This window comes from Hyla sarda, unplaced genomic scaffold (assembly GCF_029499605.1).
Source record: "Hyla sarda isolate aHylSar1 unplaced genomic scaffold, aHylSar1.hap1 scaffold_624, whole genome shotgun sequence".
Taxonomy (NCBI): Eukaryota; Metazoa; Chordata; class Amphibia; order Anura; family Hylidae; genus Hyla; species Hyla sarda.
Genome location: NW_026610639.1, coordinates 532 through 14,845, shown reverse-complemented (window position 1 = coordinate 14,845; position 14,314 = coordinate 532). Strand labels below are relative to the sequence as shown.

Genomic DNA, 14,314 nt, shown 5'->3' with positions numbered 1-14,314 from the left:
GATGCGGTAGCCCTTCTGGGTGTCCCTCCTGGCGGTCTAGGGGAGGTGTGTGTGGCCATTAGGTTCCGCACCTCCCTGCAAACACCCCGGGTACTCCTGCTTCGCAGGGTACCTACCGTAATCGGCTCTGCGGGCAGATACCTTGGCTAACGCCAAGGGGGATGCCGGGAGCATTTGTGGTCCCCTAGTAGCTTCGGCGAAAAGGGACATCGAACCTGGAACCTCGCAGGTACCTTTTGGTCCGGAGGCGAAGGGTAAGGTTTGTTGGGGGGCCTCTCTCCTATCGGAGAAGGGCTTGCGATAGACCGCATCCTTTGTGCACGTTTTTTTAGTGTAACACGTTTGCACTTTTTCTTGCACTTTGGGTGAATCGAAAGCACGTTCCTCGGCTTTAGATAAAAAAAAAAAAAAAAAAAAAAAAATCTGTTCTTATCAGTTTAATATCTGATACGTCCCCTATCTGGGGACCATATATTAAATGGATTTTTGAGAACGGGGGCCGATTTCGAAGCTTGCTTCCGTCGCCCTATGCATTGACCCGATATGGCAGTATCTTCGGGTACAGTGCACCCCCCCCTTACAGGGTTAAAAAGAAAGATTCCTACTTTCATTGCTACCTGCTTGCTGGCTAGCCAGCTAGCCAGCCCTGTGGGCCTTGCTGCTGCAGCCAAAAAACAAAAGGTGGTGCTGCTGCTGCTGCTTCTGCTGCTTCTGCTTGTGTCTGGCCGCTGTTGGAGCGTCCAGGCACAGGACTTCTGCTGCTGCTGACTAAATGGCCTCCTTAATTGGATCATTTGAGTAGCCAGCACACCTGTGCAGGTAGGGCATGACATGATAGGCAGCTGCCTTGATAGCGGGTGGGTGCTGAATGTTCCTAATTGACAAAATAAGATTAATGCTTATGAAGAAATATAAAATCTCATCCCTTCCCCAATATCGCGCCACACCCCTACCCCTTAATTCCCTGGTTGAACTTGATGGACATATGTCTTTTTTCGACCGTACTAACTATGTAACTATGTAACATAACATGGGGGGGGGGGGGTCTCCTGGCTGTTCACACAGGTGTGTCATTGCTGTACATTGACCATGCATTGCTTCTGTGGTATTGCAAAGGCAAAGACAAATGCTTCCAGCCATCCATTGCACTAATGGATTGGTCATCAGCTGGCTGTCTATGTCCCGCATCAATATAGACCAAAGTACAGAGGGTTAGGCTATGCTATTGTGCACCTACCTGATGCATCAGAAGGTGCGAGGCCCTTGCTAAATTCTGTGCACAGACTTTGAGATCTATACTTTAGACTGTATCTAAACCTGCTCCAACATGGACTGACATTCTGGCCTACTTTCAGCCGATGCGACTTGTCTGTCGCTGAACAGTCGCTTTTTATGTATTCAGCACCTATGTATAATGTTGTAAAAATGCTCTAGAAGCTAAAGTCGCAGAAATGTCACACATATTTGGCCTGCAACTTTCTGTGCGACAAATTCAGACAGGAAAAATCAGTATAAATCCTTAGAAAATTATCCCCCAGTGTCTCCATCTGCTGGCGGTATTGAATAAGCATTGCTGCACTGATGGGGTATGCATTAGACGAAAAAAAAGAAGAAAAAGAAGAATAATACGCCCAGAAAAGAGGCGAAAAGGAGAAAAACGTAAAAAAACGTGAAAAAAAAGTAAGAGGAAGAGAAGGGAAAAAAAGGTGGAAATGGGTTTAAAAGTGATTTCGGCGGAGAAATATATATATATATATATATATATATATATATATATATATATACGCGCACACACACACATATATATAAACGTATTCTCCGTTGAGATATTGCAGCCGCTGCTGTGTCCAGGCCCAGGAGCCTTAGCACTGTGCTGTGATGTCACTCAATACCACTGACATCACTAGGTGTAAACAACATCTCTCCTTTGCTGTGTATGTGACTATGGAGCTGTTTGGTGATGTCGTCTATTATGGCCTTCATAGAAGCAACAGGAGATTGTTGCATCCATCTAGAACCCTCAGAACTACAGTGCTATGATGTCACTGACTTCCACAGGCCTTGCAGAGTGTAAACAACAACAACCCAGCTTTGTTGTGTATGTAACCATAGGGATTTGTGATGTCACCTAGAACCTTCACAGCAGCGACAGCTTTATGAGGAGCATCAGCACTGCTCTGCCTGAGCAGAACCATCACCGCCATAGGTTGTCAAATAACCCGGATTTAACCCACACAGGTAAGTCCAATGGGGTGCAGGCATGTCCTCTATGCTTACAGCTTCCCGTGGGTGTTGGTTTGATACCGTTTGGGGACAGCCAAGGAGGCATCTGCAGGCAACAAAGGTAGGTGTGTGCTTGTGTGTGTGTTTCCTATGCAGATCCTAAGCCCAGTGTCACATGCAAGTAGGAGGAGTAAGAAGGGTTCCTGGCAAATCCGGGTTATGGATTGCATTTAAAAAGGCCCCGTGGGAGTGCAATGGGCCCCTGTCTTGCTGCTTAGCAATAATGGTATGGGTTTAGGTTCTGCTGTGTGTACTGGTGGTTGACTGCCCCCCAGCCCAGAGTGTGCATGGAAAATTGTCTGGCAGCCTCCCTGACAGCAAGCAGTGATAGTGCCCATGAAGGGGACCTTGTTGGGCCCGCCCCTTTCACGGTTATCGCTTCTCGGCCTTTTGGCTCCGATCAAGTGTAAACTTGGTCTGGGTCAGGGGTGCGGGTGTTCTGCTGAGCAGGAATCCGGAGTGGTGATCTTACTGTGGAATCGACAGACAAGAGAAGAACAATGGCTGGAAAGGAATACCTCCCTGCGATTGAGAAGACTGTACGTTTTGTGGTGGAAACTTCTGACCGGGGTAAGAATCGGATTGAGTACATTGGACATGAACTTGTGGAGAAATTGGGTGGTTTTGGCATGGATAGTTTGTTCTGTGTGCAAGAGAATAGGAAGCAAGGAATATATGATGTGTCCTTCATCTATGAAGCTGATTGCCAGAACTTCTATGAATGTTTGAAAAGAAATGCCAATAACCCTGTCTTGGAAAATGTAAAGTTTTTTCCTCTGTTTGAGATGGGAGTGAAGACTCTGTTTGTACATATGTACAATCCATTCTTAGACCCGGATATGATTAAGAACTTTCTAAGTATCTACTGTGAAAGTGTCCAAGGGGGAGTGAAGCAAACTAGTAGTTTGGGTGTGTTTAATGGCACATGGAAGTTCTTTGTAAAACTGAAGCTGGATCCTGGGAGCATTGGTGGAGTGAAACACCCACCGGCCAATTTTTCAATCGCCGGAAACCGGGGTTATGTCTATTATTATGGCCAGCCATTGTTTTGCCGTGATTGTTTGCTGTTTGGACATGTTAAAGAGGCTTGTCCAGGTAATAAGAAGTGCCGAAATTGTAAAATGCCAGGGCATGAAGCGGGAGCTTGTCCACAGCCCAGAACTTGTGATCTTTGTGGCCTTGTTGGACATGTGTATAGAAATTGTCCGGAGGTGGCTAAAAGGGAGAAGGAGAAAGAGGCCAGAAAAGATTTGGCAATTAAAAAAAGGGAAAAGGCAAAGGCAGACATGGCAGAAAAGAGTGTGATTGCTATTATTGAGAAAGAAACGGTGGTGGAAGAGAAGGTGCAGGAGGAGATTGAAGAGGAGATGGAGGAGGAGGTGAGAATTGAAGAGGTGCCTAGTCCTCAGGTGTCTGGCACTCAAAAAGTTGAATGGTCGAATTCAGAAGAGGAAAGTGCTAAAGAGAGAGAGGAAGATCTTTTTCGTCCCCCACGGAAGGCGGCGAGAGGTGCCAGTGGTGAAAAGATGGAGCAGACGGTGGTGGAGACGAGTAATCGTTTTGCCGCAATATCTGAGGGTGAAATGGATAAATGCATTGGAGAAGAAACTTCTCCCTCGACACTGAGCCGTAAAGTTCATTAACTCTCTTCTAGGTTTTTTCTTCCTATGGGTTGTTATTTGATTTGATATGTCTTTTTCGGTTAGTTTGTCAAATGTTAGAGTCTTTAAAAATAAGAATAGAAGAGCGGCCATTCTGGAGGAATTGGCAGGAACTAATAATGACATAATTTGTCTACAGGAATGTGGATTGGATTTTCCTCCAAAAAAGGAGGAGTGGAGATATGGACCAGCAGTGTGGTCTTGCTCTAATGTAAATAGAAATGATGGAGTTGGGGTTTTGTTTAGGAATAATAAGTTTAAAGTTTGTAGTCAAATGGTGTTAAGGGAAGGAAGGTGTGTGTTGGTGGAGGTTGGGTTACATGGGTTTAAGTTTAAGTTAATTAATGTTTATGCACCTGTGAATAAGGAGGAGAGGGTGGGTTTGTTTGAAATAATTAAGGGGTTTTTGTCTGGGAAGGAACCAGTGTTGTTAGTAGGTGATTTCAACTGTGAGATTGGGAGGGATGCGGATGTTTCTGGAAATATGCTTAAGAGTATGGTGAGTGATTTCAAGTTAAGAGATGTGGTTGAAGTGTGTGGTGTGAATCCTGTGTTAGCAACATATCATGCTGAGAGTGGAAGGAGTGAGTCAAGATTAGATATGTGTTTTGTGTCCAAAATGATAGGATGTATGTGGTATAAGCAAGAGAGAGTGATTTATTCTGATCATGAGCGTGTGAGTTGTGGTTTGGTGTTGGATGAGATTTGCATAAGTGGGAGGGGTTACTGGAAGCTTAATGTGAAACTGTTGGATGAAAAGGAGGTATATGATAGGTATATTAAGAAGTATAAGTTATGGTGTGAGAAGAAAAAAGAATTTTTGGATTTATTGTGTTGGTGGGAGTGGGTTAAAGAAAGAACTAAGGTTTTTTTCAAGAGGGAAGGTTATAAAAGGAAAGCTAGGGAAAGAAAGAAGTATGAATGGCTGAATAAAAGGTTGGGGTTTCTCATTAAGTTGAAAAAGAAGGGATGGAGAGTGGATGGTAAGATTGATGCTGTGAAAAGAGATATAAAGGATTGGTTGAATGAAAGAGGAAAAGAGTTAATGTACCGAGCAAAAGTGGATAAATTGGAGAAGGATGAAAAGTGTTCAAGATATTTTTTTAAGAAAGTGATTGGGAGAAAGGATGATTTAGTGAGTGTGTATGATAAGGATGGTGGTTTGGTGAGAGGCAAAGCTGTACTGAATGTGGTGAAAGAGTTTTATGAGGACTTATATGCAGTCAAACAGTGTGATAGGGGTTTGGCTGAGGAAGTGCTGGAAGTGATTGATAAGAAGGTAGATTGTAATGAGTATGAGAGTTTAATGAGAGAGATTGGAATGGAAGAGATTAAAAGGACGGTTGATAGTATGGCTAAAAATAAGACTCCTGGAGAGGATGGGTTGCCGGCTGAGTTTTATGTGAAATTGTGGGATGTACTGAAGGATGATATGGAGAGTATCTTTAAGTATATGTGGGCTAATGGAAGATTGGTGGAAAGTATGAAGAGTGGGATAGTGGTTTTGATTTATAAGAAAGGGGATGTGAATGATATAAGGAATTGGAGGCCGATAACTTTGTTGAATGTGGATTATAAAATATTTGCAAAGCTGATTACAAATAGAATGAGGGACGTGATAGAGCAAGTGATTGGGGAGGAGCAAGTGTGTGGTGTGCCAGGAAGAAGAATTAGTGAGAATTTGTGTTTGTTGAGAGATATATTGTGGGATGGTATGTGTAGAAAGCAGGTGGTTCGTGTGTTGTCAATTGATTTTGAAAAAGCTTTTGACCGTTTGTCGCATGGGTTTTTGTTTAAGGTGCTAGTTAAAATGGGGTTTCCAGGTGATTTTGTGAATATTGTGAGAATGTTGTATAAGGAAGTGTATAGTAAGATTCTGATTAATGGATGGATGACTGAGGAGATTAAAGTATGTTCAGGGGTGAGACAGGGATGTCCCTTGTCACCTATTGCTTTTATTTGTGCTATGGAACCATTATTAGAATTATTGCGTAAGGATAAATGTGTGAGAGGTGTGAGAGTTCCGGGGGGTCGTGGTAAAGAGGTTAAAGTGTTGGCTTATATGGATGATGTATGTGTGGTAAGTGAATCTGTTGCGGCTGTAAGAAGATCCAAGTTATTGGTAAGTCTGTTTTGTGGTGCGTCTGGTTTTAAGGTCAATTGGGGAAAGAGTGAATATAAATGTTTTGGTGGTGTGACTCAGAGTGAGGATGTTGGTATGGAAGGGGTGGAAGGGCCTATTCAAGTGTTGGGGGTTAAGATGGATGAACGGTTGGATGGTAGAAATAGTTGGGAGGATGTGGGGAAGAGAGTGCAAAAGAAATTGAATTTTTGGAGGTTGAGAGAGTTGTCAATGGTTGGTAAGGTTATGATAGTGAAGAGTGTGATTTTGCCAATACTGTTATATGTTGCTGTTGTGTTTCCGCCAAGTTATATGGTTTTGCGAAAGGTGAAAAGAATGTTATTTGTGTTTTTGTGGGGTACAAAGATGGAAAGAGTTAAGAGAGAGATTGTAATGAAAGATGGTAAAAATGGAGGAATGGACTTTCCGAATGTTGATGTGTATCTGGGTGTGAATATTGTTTTTGCTTTGAAAAGAATGATGGGAGGTGAAAAGAGTTGTGCATGTATGGTGAGATATTTGGGTGGCAGTGTGTTATGTAAATTGGGTTGGTTGGAAAGAGATTTGAGAGTGCCTTATGCTTTTGTGTGTCCTAGTTGGTATGTATATGTGGTGAAATTTTTGGAGAATTATAGGTTGATTGGTGTGGGTCCAGAAGTGTTTGTGAGTAAAAAGAGTATGATTGGGTACATTAAAAAAGAGGAAGTTGAATGTTCAATTAATATGGTGAGAGCTGTAGATGTGGGGAGAGTGTGGAAGAGTATAATGACTGTTGGAGTAACAAATAGACAACGTGAGATAGTATGGCAGAGTTTGCATGGTGCGTTACCGGTAAGAGAATTTCAAAGAAATAGAGGGATTGGAAGGTATGAGAGGTGTCCAAGAGATGGGTGTGATGGGATTGAGAGTGTGATGCATGTATTTTGGAATTGTGAAATGGCGCAAGGTGTGTGGAAAGGGGTGAGTTTGCTGTTTAAAGAATTGACTGGTATAAGGTATATGTCGTATGATGTGGTTATGTTTGGACTTAGTATGGTAGGGAGAGATAAGGAAAGGGTTTTTTTTGTGTTGCTTGCCATTATTAAAGAAGTACTTTGGGATGTTAGGAATTTATGTGTATTCAAAAGAAATAACGTGTCGGTGGAGGGTTGTATTAAGATGATTCTAGATAGGTTATATGTGGTTTATTTGTGTGATAGGAAGAATTTGGGGGATAAGGATGCTGAGGGGATATGGAAGTTTTTGAAATGGAGATATCTTGTAAGTTTGTAATTGGTGATGGTATTTATGTTTGTTTGAAATTGAAAATAAAAAGAAAGACCTAATGATGAGTTGGACTTTACTTCAGAAAGTCTAAGTGACGAAGTATGGAGTTGGATTTTGATGTTTTAATGTCCAAACCTGAAGGTTTAAAAAAAAAAAAAAAAAAAAAAAAAAAAAATCTGTTCTTATCAGTTTAATATCTGATACGTCCCCTATCTGGGGACCATATATTAAATGGATTTTTGAGAACGGGGGCCGATTTCGAAGCTTGCTTCCGTCGCCCTATGCATTGACCCGATATGGCAGTATCTTCGGGTACAGTGCACCACCCCCTTACAGGGTTAAAAAGAAAGATTCCTACTTTCATTGCTACCTGCTTGCTGGCTAGCCAGCCCTGTGGGCCTTGCTGCTGCAGCCAAAAAACAAAAGGTGGTGCTGCTGCTGCTGCTTCTGCTGCTTCTGCTTGTGTCTGGCCGCTGTTGGAGCGTCCAGGCACAGGACTTCTGCTGCTGCTGACTAAATGGCCTCCTTAATTGGATCATTTGAGTAGCCAGCACACCTGTGCAGGTAGGGCATGACATGATAGGCAGCTGCCTTGATAGCGGGTGGGTGCTGAATGTTCCTAATTGACAAAATAAGATTAATGCTTATGAAGAAATATAAAATCTCATCCCTTCCCCAATATCGCGCCACACCCCTACCCCTTAATTCCCTGGTTGAACTTGATGGACATATGTCTTTTTTCGACCGTACTAACTATGTAACTATGTAACATAACATGGGGGGGGGGGTCTCCTGGCTGTTCACACAGGTGTGTCATTGCTGTACATTGACCATGCATTGCTTCTGTGGTATTGCAAAGGCAAAGACAAATGCTTCCAGCCATCCATTGCACTAATGGATTGGTCATCAGCTGGCTGTCTATGTCCCGCATCAATATAGACCAAAGTACAGAGGGTTAGGCTATGCTATTGTGCACCTACCTGATGCATCAGAAGGTGCGAGGCCCTTGCTAAATTCTGTGCACAGACTTTGAGATCTATACTTTAGACTGTATCTAAACCTGCTCCAACATGGACTGACATTCTGGCCTACTTTCAGCCGATGCGACTTGTCTGTCGCTGAACAGTCGTTTTTATGTATTCAGCACCTATGTATAATGTTGTAAAAATGCTCTAGAAGCTAAAGTCGCAGAAATGTCACACATATTTGGCCTGCAACTTTCTGTGCGACAAATTCAGACAGGAAAAATCAGTATAAATCCTTAGAAAATTATCCCCCAGTGTCTCCATCTGCTGGCGGTATTGAATAAGCATTGCTGCACTGATGGGGTATGCATTAGACGAAAAAAAAGAAGAAAAAGAAGAATAATACGCCCAGAAAAGAGGCGAAAAGGAGAAAAACGTAAAAAAACGTGAAAAAAAAGTAAGAGGAAGAGAAGGGAAAAAAAGGTGGAAATGGGTTTAAAAGTGATTTCGGCGGAGAAATATATATATATATATATATATATATATATATATATATATATATATATATATATATACGCGCACACACACACATATATATAAACGTATTCTCCGTTGAGATATTGCAGCCGCTGCTGTGTCCAGGCCCAGGAGCCTTAGCACTGTGCTGTGATGTCACTCAATACCACTGACATCACTAGGTGTAAACAACATCTCTCCTTTGCTGTGTATGTGACTATGGAGCTGTTTGGTGATGTCGTCTATTATGGCCTTCATAGAAGCAACAGGAGATTGTTGCATCCATCTAGAACCCTCAGAACTACAGTGCTATGATGTCACTGACTTCCACAGGCCTTGCAGAGTGTAAACAACAACAACCCAGCTTTGTTGTGTATGTAACCATAGGGATTTGTGATGTCACCTAGAACCTTCACAGCAGCGACAGCTTTATGAGGAGCATCAGCACTGCTCTGCCTGAGCAGAACCATCACCGCCATAGGTTGTCAAATAACCCGGATTTAACCCACACAGGTAAGTCCAATGGGGTGCAGGCATGTCCTCTATGCTTACAGCTTCCCGTGGGTGTTGGTTTGATACCGTTTGGGGACAGCCAAGGAGGCATCTGCAGGCAACAAAGGTAGGTGTGTGCTTGTGTGTGTGTTTCCTATGCAGATCCTAAGCCCAGTGTCACATGCAAGTAGGAGGAGTAAGAAGGGTTCCTGGCAAATCCGGGTTATGGATTGCATTTAAAAAGGCCCCGTGGGAGTGCAATGGGCCCCTGTCTTGCTGCTTAGCAATAATGGTATGGGTTTAGGTTCTGCTGTGTGTACTGGTGGTTGACTGCCCCCCAGCCCAGAGTGTGCATGGAAAATTGTCTGGCAGCCTCCCTGACAGCAAGCAGTGATAGTGCCCATGAAGGGGACCTTGTTGGGCCCGCCCCTTTCACGGTTATCGCTTCTCGGCCTTTTGGCTAAGATCAAGTGTAGTATCTGTTCTTATCAGTTTAATATCTGATACGTCCCCTATCTGGGGACCATATATTAAATGGATTTTTGAGAACGGGGGCCGATTTCGAAGCTTGCTTCCGTCGCCCTATGCATTGACCCGATATGGCAGTATCTTCGGGTACAGTGCACCACCCCTTACAGGGTTAAAAAGAAAGATTCCTACTTTCATTGCTACCTGCTTGCTGGCTAGCCAGCTAGCCAGCCCTGTGGGCCTTGCTGCTGCAGCCAAAAAACAAAAGGTGGTGCTGCTGCTGCTGCTTCTGCTGCTTCTGCTTGTGTCTGGCCGCTGTTGGAGCGTCCAGGCACAGGACTTCTGCTGCTGCTGACTAAATGGCCTCCTTAATTGGATCATTTGAGTAGCCAGCACACCTGTGCAGGTAGGGCATGACATGATAGGCAGCTGCCTTGATAGCGGGTGGGTGCTGAATGTTCCTAATTGACAAAATAAGATTAATGCTTATGAAGAAATATAAAATCTCATCCCTTCCCCAATATCGCGCCACACCCCTACCCCTTAATTCCCTGGTTGAACTTGATGGACATATGTCTTTTTTCGACCGTACTAACTATGTAACTATGTAACATAACATGGGGGGGGGGGGGGGGTCTCCTGGCTGTTCACACAGGTGTGTCATTGCTGTACATTGACCATGCATTGCTTCTGTGGTATTGCAAAGGCAAAGACAAATGCTTCCAGCCATCCATTGCACTAATGGATTGGTCATCAGCTGGCTGTCTATGTCCCGCATCAATATAGACCAAAGTACAGAGGGTTAGGCTATGCTATTGTGCACCTACCTGATGCATCAGAAGGTGCGAGGCCCTTGCTAAATTCTGTGCACAGACTTTGAGATCTATACTTTAGACTGTATCTAAACCTGCTCCAACATGGACTGACATTCTGGCCTACTTTCAGCCGATGCGACTTGTCTGTCGCTGAACAGTCGCTTTTTATGTATTCAGCACCTATGTATAATGTTGTAAAAATGCTCTAGAAGCTAAAGTCGCAGAAATGTCACACATATTTGGCCTGCAACTTTCTGTGCGACAAATTCAGACAGGAAAAATCAGTATAAATCCTTAGAAAATTATCCCCCAGTGTCTCCATCTGCTGGCGGTATTGAATAAGCATTGCTGCACTGATGGGGTATGCATTAGACGAAAAAAAAGAAGAAAAAGAAGAATAATACGCCCAGAAAAGAGGCGAAAAGGAGAAAAACGTAAAAAAACGTGAAAAAAAAGTAAGAGGAAGAGAAGGGAAAAAAAGGTGGAAATGGGTTTAAAAGTGATTTCGGCGGAGAAATATATATATATATATATATATATATATATATATATATACGCGCACACACACACATATATATAAACGTATTCTCCGTTGAGATATTGCAGCCGCTGCTGTGTCCAGGCCCAGGAGCCTTAGCACTGTGCTGTGATGTCACTCAATACCACTGACATCACTAGGTGTAAACAACATCTCTCCTTTGCTGTGTATGTGACTATGGAGCTGTTTGGTGATGTCGTCTATTATGGCCTTCATAGAAGCAACAGGAGATTGTTGCATCCATCTAGAACCCTCAGAACTACAGTGCTATGATGTCACTGACTTCCACAGGCCTTGCAGAGTGTAAACAACAACAACCCAGCTTTGTTGTGTATGTAACCATAGGGATTTGTGATGTCACCTAGAACCTTCACAGCAGCGACAGCTTTATGAGGAGCATCAGCACTGCTCTGCCTGAGCAGAACCATCACCGCCATAGGTTGTCAAATAACCCGGATTTAACCCACACAGGTAAGTCCAATGGGGTGCAGGCATGTCCTCTATGCTTACAGCTTCCCGTGGGTGTTGGTTTGATACCGTTTGGGGACGGCCAAGGAGGCATCTGCAGGCAACAAAGGTAGGTGTGTGCTTGTGTGTGTGTTTCCTATGCAGATCCTAAGCCCAGTGTCACATGCAAGTAGGAGGAGTAAGAAGGGTTCCTGGCAAATCCGGGTTATGGATTGCATTTAAAAAGGCCCCGTGGGAGTGCAATGGGCCCCTGTCTTGCTGCTTAGCAATAATGGTATGGGTTTAGGTTCTGCTGTGTGTACTGGTGGTTGACTGCCCCCCAGCCCAGAGTGTGCATGGAAAATTGTCTGGCAGCCTCCCTGACAGCAAGCAGTGATAGTGCCCATGAAGGGGACCTTGTTGGGCCCGCCCCTTTCACGGTTATCGCTTCTCGGCCTTTTGGCTAAGATCAAGTGTAGTATCTGTTCTTATCAGTTTTTCATGCCGGTGGACCGTAACGCCGATATGGGGCTGGTGGGAATGGGTGCTGCATGGAGGATGCAGGTGTACCAGGGCTTTCCGGGGCTGGTTCTGAGGAATCAGCTCGACGGCTGCCCCGATGTGACCTGTTCCCTCCGGGTCTCGCCATGAGGCTGAGAGGGTCTAGAACCGAGGTACTTTTGTGCCTCGGGGAGTGGTGACCCCGAGGTGCCGAAACTCACTGGGAGGATAGACTCACTGAGTTGAAGCACGGGCACCATAATCTCTTCACCTTGTGGCACTCACCTCTTGATTCCCGGCCTTCTGGCTAGGATCAGAGAAATTTTTATAGATCCGGCCGGATGTCCGGGCAGTATATCTGCACACATTCACTTATTTATTTCTTTTTTGTCTCACTGTGTCACTTTTTGCGTGTTGTGTGTTCACAGGATTTGTCAGGATGCGGTAGCCCTTCTGGGTGTCCCTCCTGGCGGTCTAGGGGAGGTGTGTGTGGCCATTAGGTTCCGCACCTCCCTGCAAACACCCCGGGTACTCCTGCTTTGGCAGGGTACCTACCGTAATTGGCTCTGCGGGCAGATACCTTGGCTGACGCCAAGGGGGATGCCGGGAGCATTTGTGGTCCCCTAGTAGCTTCGGCGAAAAGGGACATCGAACCTGGAACCTCGCAGGTATCTTTTGGTCCGGAGGCGAAGGGTAAGGTTTGTTGGGGGGCCTCTCTCCTATCGGAGAAGGGCTTGCGATAGACCGCATCCTTTGTGCACGTTTTTTTTAGTGTAACACGTTTGCACTTTTTCTTGCACTTTGGGTGAATCGAAAGCACGTTCCTCGGCTTTAGATAAAAAAAAAAAAAAAAAAAAAAATCTGTTCTTATCAGTTTAATATCTGATACGTCCCCTATCTGGGGACCATATATTAAATGGATTTTTGAGAACGGGGGCCGATTTCGAAGCTTGCTTCCGTCGCCCTATGCATTGACCCGATATGGCAGTATCTTCAGGTACAGTGCACCACCCCCTTACAGGGTTAAAAAGAAAGATTCCTACTTTCATTGCTACCTGCTTGCTGGCTAGCCAGCTAGCCAGCCCTGTGGGCCTTGCTGCTGCAGCCAAAAAACAAAAGGTGGTGCTGCTGCTGCTGCTTCTGCTGCTTCTGCTGCTTCTGCTTGTGTCTGGCCGCTGTTGGAGCGTCCAGGCACAGGACTTCTGCTGCTGCTGACTAAATGGCCTCCTTAATTGGATCATTTGAGTAGCCAGCACACCTGTGCAGGTAGGGCATGACATGATAGGCAGCTGCCTTGATAGCGGGTGGGTGCTGAATGTTCCTAATTGACAAAATAAGATTAATGCTTATGAAGAAATATAAAATCTCATCCCTTCCCCAATATCGCGCCACACCCCTACCCCTTAATTCCTTGGTTGAACTTGATGGACATATGTCTTTTTTCGACCGTACTAACTATGTAACTATGTAACATAACATGGGGGGGGGGGGGGGTCTCCTGGCTGTTCACACAGGTGTGTCATTGCTGTACATTGACCATGCATTGCTTCTGTGGTATTGCAAAGGCAAAGACAAATGCTTCCAGCCATCCATTGCACTAATGGATTGGTCATCAGCTGGCTGTCTATGTCCCGCATCAATATAGACCAAAGTACAGAGGGTTAGGCTATGCTATTGTGCACCTACCTGATGCATCAGAAGGTGCGAGGCCCTTGCTAAATTCTGTGCACAGACTTTGAGATCTATACTTTAGACTGTATCTAAACCTGCTCCAACATGGACTGACATTCTGGCCTACTTTCAGCCGATGCGACTTGTCTGTCGCTGAACAGTCGCTTTTTATGTATTCAGCACCTATGTATAATGTTGTAAAAATGCTCTAGAAGCTAAAGTCGCAGAAATGTCACACATATTTGGCCTGCAACTTTCTGTGCGACAAATTCAGACAGGAAAAATCAGTATAAATCCTTAGAAAATTATCCCCCAGTGTCTCCATCTGCTGGCGGTATTGAATAAGCATTGCTGCACTGATGGGGTATGCATTAGACGAAAAAAAAGAAGAAAAAGAAGAATAATACGCCCAGAAAAGAGGCGAAAAGGAGAAAAACGTAAAAAAACGTGAAAAAAAAGTAAGAGGAAGAGAAGGGAAAAAAAGGTGGAAATGGGTTTAAAAGTGATTTCGGCGGAGAAATATATATATATATATATATATATATATATATATATATATATATACGCGC

General features: G+C 44.2%; 5 non-coding genes across 5 annotated transcripts; all 5 read left to right on the top strand.

The window, feature by feature from the left end:
• The first annotated feature begins 384 nt into the window (after nucleotides 1-384).
• On the top strand, nucleotides 385-575 carry LOC130341709 (U2 spliceosomal RNA). The gene has a single exon (XR_008881496.1). It is a non-coding gene; the product is annotated as a U2 spliceosomal RNA (small nuclear RNA).
• Nucleotides 576-7,470: 6,895 nt separating this feature from the next.
• Nucleotides 7,471-7,660, top strand: LOC130341711 (U2 spliceosomal RNA). Its single transcript, XR_008881498.1, has one exon. It is a non-coding gene; the product is annotated as a U2 spliceosomal RNA (small nuclear RNA).
• Nucleotides 7,661-9,745: 2,085 nt separating this feature from the next.
• LOC130341683 (U2 spliceosomal RNA) lies at nucleotides 9,746-9,936 on the top strand. The gene has a single exon (XR_008881475.1). It is a non-coding gene; the product is annotated as a U2 spliceosomal RNA (small nuclear RNA).
• A 2,080-nt stretch (nucleotides 9,937-12,016) lies between these two features.
• Nucleotides 12,017-12,204, top strand: LOC130341720 (U2 spliceosomal RNA). The gene has a single exon (XR_008881501.1). It is a non-coding gene; the product is annotated as a U2 spliceosomal RNA (small nuclear RNA).
• A 694-nt stretch (nucleotides 12,205-12,898) lies between these two features.
• Nucleotides 12,899-13,087, top strand: LOC130341712 (U2 spliceosomal RNA). The gene has a single exon (XR_008881499.1). It is a non-coding gene; the product is annotated as a U2 spliceosomal RNA (small nuclear RNA).
• Nucleotides 13,088-14,314: the final 1,227 nt, after the last annotated feature.